This window comes from Myotis brandtii, unplaced genomic scaffold (assembly GCF_000412655.1).
Source record: "Myotis brandtii unplaced genomic scaffold, ASM41265v1 scaffold125, whole genome shotgun sequence".
NCBI lineage: Eukaryota > Metazoa > Chordata > Mammalia > Chiroptera > Vespertilionidae > Myotis > Myotis brandtii.
Window position 1 is genome coordinate 5,566,061 of NW_005354385.1, and position 13,243 is coordinate 5,579,303.

Consider the following 13,243-nt stretch of genomic DNA (forward strand, 5'->3'; position numbering starts at 1 on the left):
ATACTATGCTTTACAAGTCACTTTTTAAGGTTGCCCTTGCAGTTCTTTTTCCGGTATCAAAACACGGCATGTGGAAGGAGGGGCAGATGAGAAAATAGAAAAAAGCACCTTGTGATTTGCCCTGATGTTAGCTCCCTAATGAAGAGCCCAGTGTACTCCAAATGCATATATGCTGAATGTCTAAATAGATCCCTGGTAGATCAAGAACTAAAGTTACCTCATCGCCAGACATCGCAATGTGACAGCTTGTTGCTCAAGCAGCTTGTTGCCAGAAGGATACATACCATTTCCAGCAGAAAATTGGTCTGGGGAAGCCGCCCAACAGCCCAGACACAAAATAAACTCCCCTGGCTCTACAACAGGCCAGGGCCAGTGGGATTCACAGACTTGCATCACCTTCGAATTTAAGAATCCAAACGAACGAAACTAGAATACGCTTCAAATGTCAACACTGGCATTGCTTTCTGGGACATGTCTATTTCTTCAGTGATTTTATTCAACAGAATTGCTCATGACTACAGACATTTCTTAATTAAGCCCCAGTAGAACTGAATTTAAGCAATCACCTGAGAAAATATATTCCACCATTACTCAAGAATGCAGTTTGCCACTATTTGGCATGAATCATTTAGCTCTATTAAATACATATGTAAGGTTCCAAAAAGCTCTGTGCCGTTTTTTGCCTAATGAAAGCAAAACACATAAGTCCTTGATAGTTAGCATTTAAATTTAAATAGAGAAATTCATAATTTGATGATGTTTTCAAAGACTCTGAAGTTTTTTAAAGATAGTTTAAAGTTTTTTTTAAATTGCGCTGCCAGATGCAAACTGAACAATCATTAAGCCTTTTCTTCTAAGTTTACTGATTAGAAAAAAGGAGACCCAGAGAGGCCGCTGATTTGTTCAAATCATGCAACCATCTAGGGTAGAACCAGGACCAAAATCTAGCTTTCTTGCTTCCTTCAAAGGAGCAGAGAAAGTACACGAAAAAAATGGGAGATCTAAAGAATGCAGATTCTCCCAGAGCAGATGACATGTTCTTGCAGGTGACTCCTAGGGCCTGCCAAGAGCTGCCAAAGAGACCAGACAACTTAGAGGGGAAGAAGACAACTTAAAAATTAAAGAATCATGAGTGCTGGAACCCTCAGATCCTCATAAAACTCTTAAGATTTTTTTGTGTTTGTTTGTTTGTTCATTTTATAGACATATAATACTTTAAAGAAAATCTGAAACATAAAACTCAAATGTCTAAATCAGATCAACCAGAAGCCGTGGTTTATTTTGCAAAAATGGAATCTTTGCTTTACTAAGCTCTTCACTACCGTTTTCTCTGAAATAATGATTTCCTTTATGCTTAATAAATAGCCTATTTGGGTGCAACTCTCAGAGCCATTTCTATTGAATTAAGCAAGGTATGCCTCTGTGCTGTTGATTTCACTGATTTTTTCCTTCCTTTCTCACTGTAATTGGAGTAAAATGCAAAGTGCTAGATACCCATAGACAGTGGTGAGCTGGTACCAGCTCACAGCAGCTCCAAGAAGCTGTTGTGGGCATCTCTGCCCAACTCTGCATTCAGTGATTGTGAAATCTGATAGTTGCCCTAACCAGTTTGGCTCAGTGGATAGACAGAGCATTGGCCCGTGGACTGAAGTGTTCCAGGTTTGATTCTAGTCAAGGGCATGTACCTTGGTTGCGGGCTCAATCCTCAGTGGGGGGAGTGCAAGAGGCAGCTGATAGATGTTTCTCTCTCTCATCGATGTTTCTCCCTATCCCTCTCTCTTCCTCTCTGTAAAATCAATAAAATATATTAAAAACAAGGATATCAGAAAAATTTAAAAAGTATCTGATAGTTGATCCAAAGTGGACCAACACAAAGGGACATGAAGAAGGCATGACGAGAAGCTTGCTTAGATTCCACCAGTTACTTAAAACAAAAAATAAACGATCACACAGAAAAAGGCCCAGAGCTCTTGTGGGATTCCATGTAGCTGAAGTCTAGGCCTCAGCAATTTAACTCTTGCAAAGAAAAAAAAGTAAAGGACACCCCACTTTGACATGAAAGTTTAGGAAAGCCCTAGCCAGTTTTGCTCAGTGAGTAGAGTGTCAGCCCTCAGACTGAGGGTCCTGAGTTCAATTCTGGTCAAGGGCACATACCTGGGTTGCAGGCTGGATCCCTGGGCCCAGTTGGGGCATGTGCAAGAAGCAACCAATCACTGTGTCTCTCTCACATCAATGTTTCTCTCTTTCTCTCTCTCCCCCTCTCTATAAATATCAATGGAAAAATATCCTCCTTGGGTGAGAATTAACACAAAACAAAACAAAAAAAGAAAGAAAGAAAGCTTAGGAAACCCATCCCAGTGCCTCCAGCTCTATGTCAGGCACTGAGACCACAGCCCAGGAAATGCATCAGTACCTGGGCTTTGGTCTGTGCTACAGAGCAGCCAAGACTACATTGGGCAGGGGATGCTTGGACTCAGTATCCCCAAGTACACCCCTAAAAAGGGGGTGACTGAGGCAGTCTTATCGCTACCATCTGGAAGCAAGAAAACCTGTGGGAATATGAGAGAGGACAATTGGTAAGATCAACTAGGAAAAAATGGTACCCTTGGGCTGGTGTCATCAGGAGATACATCTGTTAAGTGGAGCATAAAGGATGGAAAAATACTAAATGAAAGCTGAAAAAAGGAGGTCAATGAGAGAAAAAGGGGACATATGTAATACTTTCAACAATAAAGATTTAAATTTTTTTTAAAAAAAGGAAAGAAAGAAAGCTGCTGCTGAAACCGGTTTGGCTCGGTGGATGGAGCGTCGGCCTGCGGACTGAAGGGTCCCAGGTTCGATTCCGGTCAAGGGCATGTACTTGGGTTGCGGGCACATCCCCAGTAGGAGATGTGCAGGAGGCAGCTGATCGATGTTTCTCTCTCATCGATGTTTCTGACTCTCTGTCTCTCTCCCTTCCTCTCTGTGAAAAATCAATAAAATATATTTTTAAAAAAGAAAAAAAAAAAAGAAAGAAAGCTGCTGCTTTGGTTGATTCATCCCAGACCTGTCCTCTGACAACCAAATCCCACTTCCTCCAAAGCCTTAATGACAGAGCAAACAGCTGAATGAAAAAAACATACATGTTCACCACCCATTAGTGGCCACTAGTCAATGAGACTATTTGTGTATAGGAGTAATCACTGGGCTCACGACATGTTAATGACAATATTAAATGAGGTCCATTATTTCACTCTAGCAAAGAGTAGAAAGGATGTGTAATTAGCAGAGTCCTGATAAATCCCAACCTCAATTGATGCTTCTGTGGGAATAGCACATTTAGAGTCCATTTAGCATCATTATATTCCTCATGGGCTTCTTTATGATCTTTATCCACCCAATCCATGAGTAAGGGTGATATGAACCTTTTGAACCTGACACTTGGTATCCCTTGGTAAACATCACTGGGTTTGCATTAATTAAAGACACAGCATGTGAGTTATCTAACATTCAAGTCTATGATCAAACCATTCTATTATTGCCCTAATATACCTGTGGTTCTACAAAATTCAGAGGATTCACACAAATAAGAATAGATTAAAATCATGACTGCTGTTCATTTAAACTGACTTTCCAACTGGACCAGAGAATTATAATAGACATGTATGTGTATGTAATTAATTTGAATAGTCAATTTCATTCATGTAACCAAATATTTCTTTTCTTATAACCCAATTCCTGAGGTATAAATAAAAGCTTTAACTGAGAATGAGATTTGTTTATCTTTTCATTTTTCTTATCTTTGGCTCCATTTATATTATTGGGGTTAATGAAAAAATTTAAGACAGGAAACATTTTTAAATTTTAATGAGGCTTATTGGTCCAGTGCTTTAAAAAATTATTATCTAATACATTTTGTGTTGGGTTAATGGTAAAATATTTTGGCAGTAAGAACAAAAGAAATTTTGCCTAAGGCTTTTCTAGTTTGCAAAATGAACTAAAAAATAAAGCCCAACATTCTTCTTATTCCATTACCCCATTATGGGCTCAATCAGCTAATAAAAAGTATCCAGCTGGGTACCTGGATTGGGGTGCAGTCTTAATTTATTCAGTTTGAATCCTTCCAATTAATCACCTCAGCTTAATAATTTCCAACTCTTATTTCATTTGTCTCAGATAGACCCAGCTTAAATGACTGTTTTGGAAGAAAGTGGTTATTCTGCCAGTCAATCAAGAAATTTCCTGTTAGAAGATAAAAGGCAAGCAGATTTGGATATGGAAATTTACTCAATTCCAAGACAATTTGTTGTGTCCTGCAGTAATTTGGTTTTACATCTGTGCTCCATCTAGGCAGGATCAGTCACCTAGTCATTGAACAAAATACCAAATTCTCAAACTATCTGCAAAGACACTACAGTTCGTTTGGGTAGGTTTTTTAAGGAATATTCTGTTTCATTATTTTTTTAAATAATATATGTATACTATATACAATCCAGAAAGCATATATAAGCAAAACGATAAAGAGCCCTGTCTGGTTTGGCTCAGTGGTTGGAGATTTTTTAACCCTTTCTTTCCAAGATTAGAATGAAATCATTTGTATAGAGCAGTATTTTAAAGCAGTTACCTGCACATTCAATTACACCAAATGTTATGCAGTTGTAAAACAAACATAATTTCCATTCTTGGAAAGCAAAGCACGGATGCACATAGCTTATCGTGTTCAATCCAGACAGGAAATACTGCTGCATATTTTACAAGTTCAGGGTGTTGCAATAATATCCTTCAATGTCAATGATGTTATAACGATTTACTGGACTTAGAAATAAACTTATAATTTTCTAGATGACATTCTCTATCTTGTCCTGATATTGGCCCTTTTGGTCCTATATTCTTATCTTGAGTCCATGCCCCAACTGCTCTCCAATTATTAATACTAATAATTACCATTATAGGAGAAGTTTGCATTTTTGTTTTAACCTAACCTAACCATGATTACCTGAAAGCTTTTATTGTTTTATCCTGGTTGAATATTGCTACTTTAAACTAACAATACATAGTAGTTGTGAAAATTCTAGGAAATCCAAAAATTGGGCCTCTCAAGAGCTCTGATTTCCTTTCTCTGATATGTAACTCATCCACATTATTCAGAATGCCCAAAGCAGTAACTGGGCAATAGAAAACAAAGCAGGAAACCTCTGCCTAGCCAGTGAGGCTCAGTGGTTGAGGGTCGACACATGCAGCAGGAGGTGTGCAGGGCATATGCCTGGGTTTCAGTTTCCATCCCCAGTAGGAGGCGTCCAGGAGGCAGCCAATCAATGATTCCCTCTCATCATTGATGATTCTCTCTCTCTCTCCTCTCTCTCTCTCTCTCTCTCTCTCTCTCTCTCTCTCTTCCTCTCTTTTAAAATAAAAAAGCAGGAAATCTCTAACTGAAAGAAAAAAGGAAGGTCCAGGCAAGCAGACAGAGCACTAAGTCCCATCTCCTCGTTCTGTTTAAGGAATTTCTCCAGCAATTCTCTTCCCTCTCATACACCAGATTTTCTGCTCCTAATGGATCATTTCCATCAACCTGCAACTTAAGACATAGAATGATGATTTCAGTTTCCCTTCCCCCTGCAGCAACTCTCCACTTTCAAAACAAACATCTAATACATACACACACACACACACACACACACAGACTCAGATTATAAACTGTTTGAAGCACACCTAGCCAGGTGTAAGATAAAAACAGTCAGGGAGAGGATATGAAGATTTGTTCTCTGCTGCTAACCTTCTTCCCAGAGGACAAAATATAAAACAAGTTGGGAATCCACATTGGAGTAAAAACAGTATTCGGAACAACTCTCTCATCACTTCCTACTGTAATCCCAAAGGGGAAGACTGTTCCTGAGAGAATTTCCCCAGAAGGATGAGGATGATTTTGGATAGAGAGGATTACAAGTATAACCACTTGACTGATGAGCAGTAAACTCAGTAGTATGCCTACCAGGGCATGAGAAAATGGAGGGAGAAGAATGAACAGAGTCAGGCAAGACTAGGTGAGCATCAGCATCACTCTGGTTTCCTAGGCAACAAGTCTGGTGGAGTGGGGATTGCTAGGTTTTCTGTGAATTTAAAGTAGGCACTTGAAATTATCTGAGGAGATGATTTAGCTTGCTAGCCCCAGACAGAAGAATGAAGAGAACCATACTAGTGAAAATTTGAATAAAAAAAAGAGAAAAGGTGTAAGATAAAAACAGTCAGGGAGAGGATATGAAGATTTGTTCTCTGCTGCTAACCTTCTTCCCAGAGGACAAAATATAAAACAAGTTGGGAATCCACATTGGAGTAAAAAAGTAAAAATGGTATTTGGAACAACTCCCTCATTACTTCCTACTGTAATCCCAAAGGAGAAGACTGTTCCTGAGAGAACTGCCCCAGAAGGATGAGGATGATTTTGAATAGAGAGAATTATAATCACTTGTCTGGTGAGCAGTAACTCAGTAGTATGCCTTCCAGGGCATGAGAAAAGGGAGGGAGAAGAATGAACAGGGTCAGGCAAGACTAGGTGAGCATCAGCATCATTCTGGTTTCCTAGGCAACAAGTCTGGTGGAGTGGGGATTGCTAGGTTTTCTGTGAATTTAAAGTAGGCACTTGAAATTATCTGAGGAGATGATTTAGCTTGCTAGCCCCAGACAGAAGAATGAAGAGAACCATACTAGTGAAAATTTGAATAAAAAAAAGAGAAATGAAGTTGGCTCCATAGGATCCTCTGAAATACATTATAAAGGGCACCAGCTGGACACCAGAGATCATCTAACGTCACACACAAAAGAGGCAATGTTGGATGTCATCCATGTCTGGAGACTCAACCATAGACATCAATAGCTGGAGTGCAATAGCATCTGAGTGGGAAATGAGACTAAGGGAGAAGAACAGCTTCTATGTTGCCACAACACACACCATCCGCATAAACAAACTCCCTCTCTCTTCAACTTCCAGGGTGATGGGAACCTGAACCCCATGAAAAAGAAGCAGGACTGTGACTAGGAAAAGGAAGATGGGAGAGGAAGCTGTGAACAGCTACATGAAGAGATAGTAATATGTAATTTTGACTGTAATCATTCACGCAAAAGAAACATTTAAAATGTAGTTGACAAGAATGCATAAATATGACAAGACTAGTGTCCTGGTGCACAGATTCTTGCACATTGAAAGGAAATTAATTAGAAGAAATATTTTAATATCGCTATTCGCCCTTTCTCTATAATAGAAGTGTCAACCAAATTCACGATCGACAATAACAGATCAAAACACATGCGCGATTGGTGCCAGCGAGAGCTTTATGTGTATTGTGCATGCGCAAGTCAACTTAGCCTTTTATAGATATAGAATAAACTTGCTTAATTAGACCTGCTTTCTGATGTAGCTAAAATTTTTCCAGCCCAGTGAAGCACCACAACTTCTCTTTCAGGTAATTGTCATCAACACAGCAGTAAATATCAACAACATAAAGCATATTATTATAAATCACACAGAGAGAACAAAAGGTAAAATATTTAACTGTAGCAGTGTTTGACTATACTCTGCGCAATGAGAAAACCTGAAGTCATTTTTCAAGTTCTACCATTTCTTGCTTCTTTTCAGTCGGGTCAAGTTTCTAAACTTTCTAAACCTCCATTTTCTGGCTAATGAAAAGAAAATAGTATTCTACCAAGTCTCCTATCTACCTACTCCAGGACTTCTGTGAGGATCAAATGAGATGAGGATTATCTAAGAGATCCCTAATCAAGGCTCTTTGCACTGTCTGCCTAATGTATTAATACTTCTTTACTGCATATTACAAAACTCTATCATAGTGCCAAAGTACTATTGAGGAAATGGGGTTATTTGTGCCTATAGATGTTTACATACACAAAGGAAACATTTTTAAATTTCTTCTAATTTATTAATAAAAATACTTCTTCCACTAACAAACTCCAGTTTATATATCAAAATGCAAATGATAACATTTAGTCAAGTGTGTGGTCTGAACAAAGAAAAAGAAGCTGTATGGGTCCGGCAAGCCAAGCAACTATCTACAGAGATAATCTTAATATTTATGTTATTTATATGGCACCCCAATTATAATTACAAAAGGATATTAGGATAATGAATTATTGAATCCTGTTCTAAAATGACTTAGAATCTTAATCTCCATTGCAACTTGCCAAAATTTCTAAGATACTTAACTACACTGCCACTTGGCCTCATTTAATTGTGTATAAATGTGTTTACCATCACAATTATAACTTTGAAAATATTACCTTATAAATATTTTATCAACAAGAAGTTTTAGCACTCCCCCACCCACTGACTGAGAGAGAACAAAACTGTCTTCTTTAATTTGGATAGAAGAAAAGTTTCCACAAGTTTTGACAAATGTGGGGGACCTATCTTGAATCATTTTGAATAGAAGCTTCTAAATTCCAATTTTGAGAGGGCTATGAAGAACCTCAGTTTATTGAGTTCTTAGGATTGAAATTCAGCCTGCTATTCTGTGACCAATCTTTGTAACCAATAGATGATTCAGCTAATGTACACGGAAAAGTTACAGTGAGATTGTACAAAAAGGGTGTTTGTTAGAAATTAGATATTTTCCATCTATACTTAATAGCTTCAAAAAATAATGAAACATCCCACTTCCTGACACATATATAAGCACCAATAATTGATTTTCTTGATCTCAGTTTGTATTTTAGTGTTTAAAATTACTTGAACCCCCTTACAGTGTTAACTTAGAGAAAATGAGAAAGGGGCATTATGACCTTCTTTACAAGATTACACCTGTCTTTGCCCTATGCTGAATTATTTGAGGGTGATTGCAAAGATTAAGTAAATGGTACCTAAGCATGCTGATACCTTATGGCTGCCAATCATTTTCTACCTTTAGACTCTGAAAAAGGAGGAAGATAATAATTCATTTTTTAAAAAGCACTAAAATAAAAATGTATGCCTACCAAAGTTTTTTTTAAAATCATTTCCAAAAATAACTGGCAAAATAATGCCTCTACATGTTTAAGCCAAATTAAATTGCTTACAAATGATCAGAAATCATGGTTGCCATGGTTTCAGGTGCCCAGAATGTGGCGTATGGACTAAATACTGCCTTGCAGCAAAAATGCCTGTGTATTAAGTACAAGCCACTGAAAAAATCTAATTATAGTGTTCTCAGGCATTTTAAATCTTTCAAAACTAAGAATACTTGTGATTAATAATAATTTTTAAAATATCAGCTGATCTGACTTTATGGTAATGATGAAGAAAGTCACAGCCAGCCTCTGATCCTGCAGGTATTCTTAAGGCTCCATAAGAAGCCTTGATTTTCTTACTTGTTTAAAGTCACTTTCCCAAAAAGAATCTGAAACTTCCTGGTGGATTTAAGTTCTGCTTTTTTTTTCACCAAAGGAGATTTCTACTTTCTCTTCTTTTATCTCCTCCATCCCACTCCGACATGGAGGTTTTGCGGACTTGAAATCAGTCAGTTGATCAGTCAACACTTATTGAGCAACATTATGTCAGACATGGAGGTTACAAAGAAAAATAAGACAGTCTCTTCCCTTAGAGAAGAGATTTGTTTGTCAATCTTATGTTTAGACTAACAGTTATTCCTAATACACTGTAGTAAAGCAGTAATAGAATTAGGAACAACATGTGCACAGAAGGCAGGCACAACCTTTAGCCTGGAAGAGCCAGAAATCTTCCTAAGGAGAATTAGGAACAACATATGCACAGAAGGCAGGCACAACCTTTAGCCTGGAAGAGCCAGAAATCTTCCTAAGGTTTACCCTTGAGTTTTATGTCAGTTAGTAGTGGGAATTAGCCAAGTATAAGGGAAGCAGGAGAGAATTCCAGTTATACAGAGAACAGAGGTCTTGATTTAGTGTGTCCAAGGAATCCTGGTACAATATGTCATAATGTATAACCAAGTTTAGGAGTGGACTTTATTCTGGAGGTAATATGGAGCCACTGAAAGGTTTTAAGCAGGAAGGTCATATGGTCTGATTTGTTTTATAGATAGACTAGAGACCTGGTGCACGAAATTCATGCAAGAGGCTTGGCCCCTGCCCACCGCGGTGGCCACCTCGGCCCTTGCAGCTTGGCTTCATCCAGAAGGTCATCCGGAAGGACGTCTGGTCTAATTAGCATATTACCCTTTTATTATTATAGATGACTTTGGAGGACAAATTCGAAAAGAGCAAAATTGAAAACAAGACCACTAAGGAGGCTATGTGTGATGGTTAATTTTATGTATCAACTTGGCTGGGCCATGAGGTGCCCAAATAATTGGTCAAACATTATTCTGGGTGTTTCTGTAAGGGATTGTTTTGATGAGATTAACATTTAAATCAGTGGGCTTGAGTAAAGCAGATTACTCTCCATAATGTGGGTGGGCTTCATGCAATCAATTGAAAGCCTGAATAGAATAAAAAGACAAATTCTCCCTTGAGTAGAAGAGAATTCTCCAGCCAACTGCCTTCGAACTTCACCTGCAACATTGGTTCTTCCTGCCTGAAGGAATTGGATCTAAAATATTGGCTCTTCCAGGATCTCCCACACCACCAACCATCCTTGCAGATTTTGGGCTTACCAGCCTCCATAATCATGTAGGCCAATTCCTTATAATAAATCTATACATCTAACTATCCAATTATCCTTCTTTCTCCTAATAGAGAGGGATGGATGGATAGATACATGATAGATAGATAGATAGATAATAGATAATCTATAATAATAAAAGCATAATATGCTAATTAGACCAGACACCCAAATGACCTTCCAGACGACCTTCCAGACGAAGCTGTGAGGGCCAAGCCCCTTGCATGAATTCTGTGCATCGGGCCTCTAGCATCTATATATTACTCTGAAAAACCCTGACTAAGACATGATTTTAGTGGCCCAAAACATGGATTGTGAGGGCTCAAAGTAGAGTGGTGATAATAAAGGTAGAAGTGAATATGATTTAAGAAGGAAAATCAGTGATGTTGTACCAGTGATTAAAATGTGGAGAGGTTAGAGGAGGATAGAAGTAAAAAACTATTACTTAGCTCAAGTGCCTACCTGAATGGCTTCATCACCAACTGAGGTAAAGACCCTGGAGGTAAAGGTCCAGGCAGGAGTGGTACAAGTATTTAGTATGATACATGCTAAGTTTGAGGTACCCTGAGCATCAGAGTTGTATATAGGAATCCAGAGCTCAGAAGAGACATGGAGGCTAGAAATGCATATTTGGAAGACTTTCTCTATTGTTTCAAAAAAAACACATGAGATTAAATAACATCACACATAGAAAGGATGAAAGAAGAGAACAGCAGTAAGCCAGAAGCAGAACTTTGGGAAGTACTCATATTTGATGGCTGGGCAAAGAGAGTAGAACACACAGAGGTTTATAACAGAAATGTCAGGAAGTGTGAAGCGTCAGGTTTTACCCAACTTGCAAGTTAGCCTGCCACAGTTTCATGTGTGCTGACAGGAGACATGAGACTCCTGGGTCAGAGATAAAAAGACTTTATTACTGACAATAATAGCAAGAGGCAGAATATCAGCATTTTCTTGCACTGGCCCTCCACGTACTAATTCCCACAGGGTGGTGCTAAACTACATCTCTTCCTTCTACCTTAAGTAAAGGTCAAATAAAGGAAAGAGCCAGTAGACTTGTGAGGAAAAGTCATTCTAGACAGTGAAACTAGAAAAATTAGCCAAAGGGAATAAGCCCACTCCATGGTGACCTGAGTCACTTCCTGCCACAGACCAGAGCCATTACACCCACCAAGCAAAGTGCATTTGTTATACCCATCAGTCTTCTAAGCAGACTAGCACTGAGCCTAGATCATTGAGAACAAACCCAAATCAAGCCATAATGGGAAGACACCCAGATTTAGTTACAGCAACACCAAGAAACAGTGAGAAATCCTAACCAGAGAAATTAAAACCCTATATCCATCATTTACTAATTTACAGTATCCCAAGCCATAAGATCAAAACTATATTTTCAGCATTAAAAAAACAACACACAAACAAATGATCAAATCTCTGTGTTGAGGAAGTCTAGTCCTTGGGTATTCTGCGTTTAGTGGTGCAAATCACCGCTGTGTTGAGAACTGGCATACCCTTTTTTAGGCAAGTAGTTCTCTGGAAAAATACTTACAAACTTGTTTGGGAATTTCAAGCATGTTTTAACCTCATAAGTACCCTTAATTACTTGAGCATATGTGTTTTACAGTTCACTGAGGAAGTTATAATCTCCACACACTGGTTTATGAATTTGGGGCACCTCAAAGACCTTACCTCATTGCAAAATATGGCACCTCAATGGAGATTTAAAGAGCAGTTTTTTAAAAAGAGATGACTAGGAGAAAGAGAATCTAATTGAGGGTCATAAAAATGTATATATGTGTTTTAATTTAATGGATTATATATGTCTTATTAAATATAATAGTCACTAAGACAACAAAATCTCTCAAATACCATTTGAATCAGTTTTTATACAAGCATGTGGTATATAAAGAGATCACCTATAGTTTCACATATCCTGTGCAAGAACTTAACCAGCCACAAACCCATTTTAACCAGTTTCTGTCACCCAACACTTCAATTACAGGGTTTTTAAACTCTTACAAGACTTTCATGATCCTTTTATGCTCGTGCTTCATAATGGATTTATTCATCTCTCAAAACCCAGAGCAGGATCCACATGCCCTAACATCACCCCTCTTCACCACTCCTACCCTCATAGCGCTTGTCACTCTCTCCAGAAATTGCATAAGTCTGTCTATTGTTGTTCTTACAACGCTGTATGGTAATTTATTCGCTCAAGCATTTGTCTCCCCAACAGTCTTCCTAGCAGGCTGCCTTACCCATCTTTGAAGGGGATGCAAGAGTGGGTGCAGAATCATCTTCAAAGCTAATAAGGCAAGTAAAGAAATTCCAGGGAAAAAGAAAGCCGTCAGCAGGACGTTTTTAATGAGGTTTTTCCTCCAACAGTCATCACTGCTCCCTCTTGTCCTGCCTCCTTCTAAATCTACTTATTGTTAATTTGTCTGGGATTGAATGTCTCCTAAATATCAAGCAAACAAGCAATGGGTACTATAACTACATCCCAAGAGAAATACATTAGAAGCTCAGTAATAGAACCAGCTGCTTTGAAAATACGGTGAAACCATCGATTAATCCAGTGGTACAGACTGCTCCACACCTCCCAGAATCAGGTAGGGAGGCCTCCTCCATGTGTCACAATGCAAT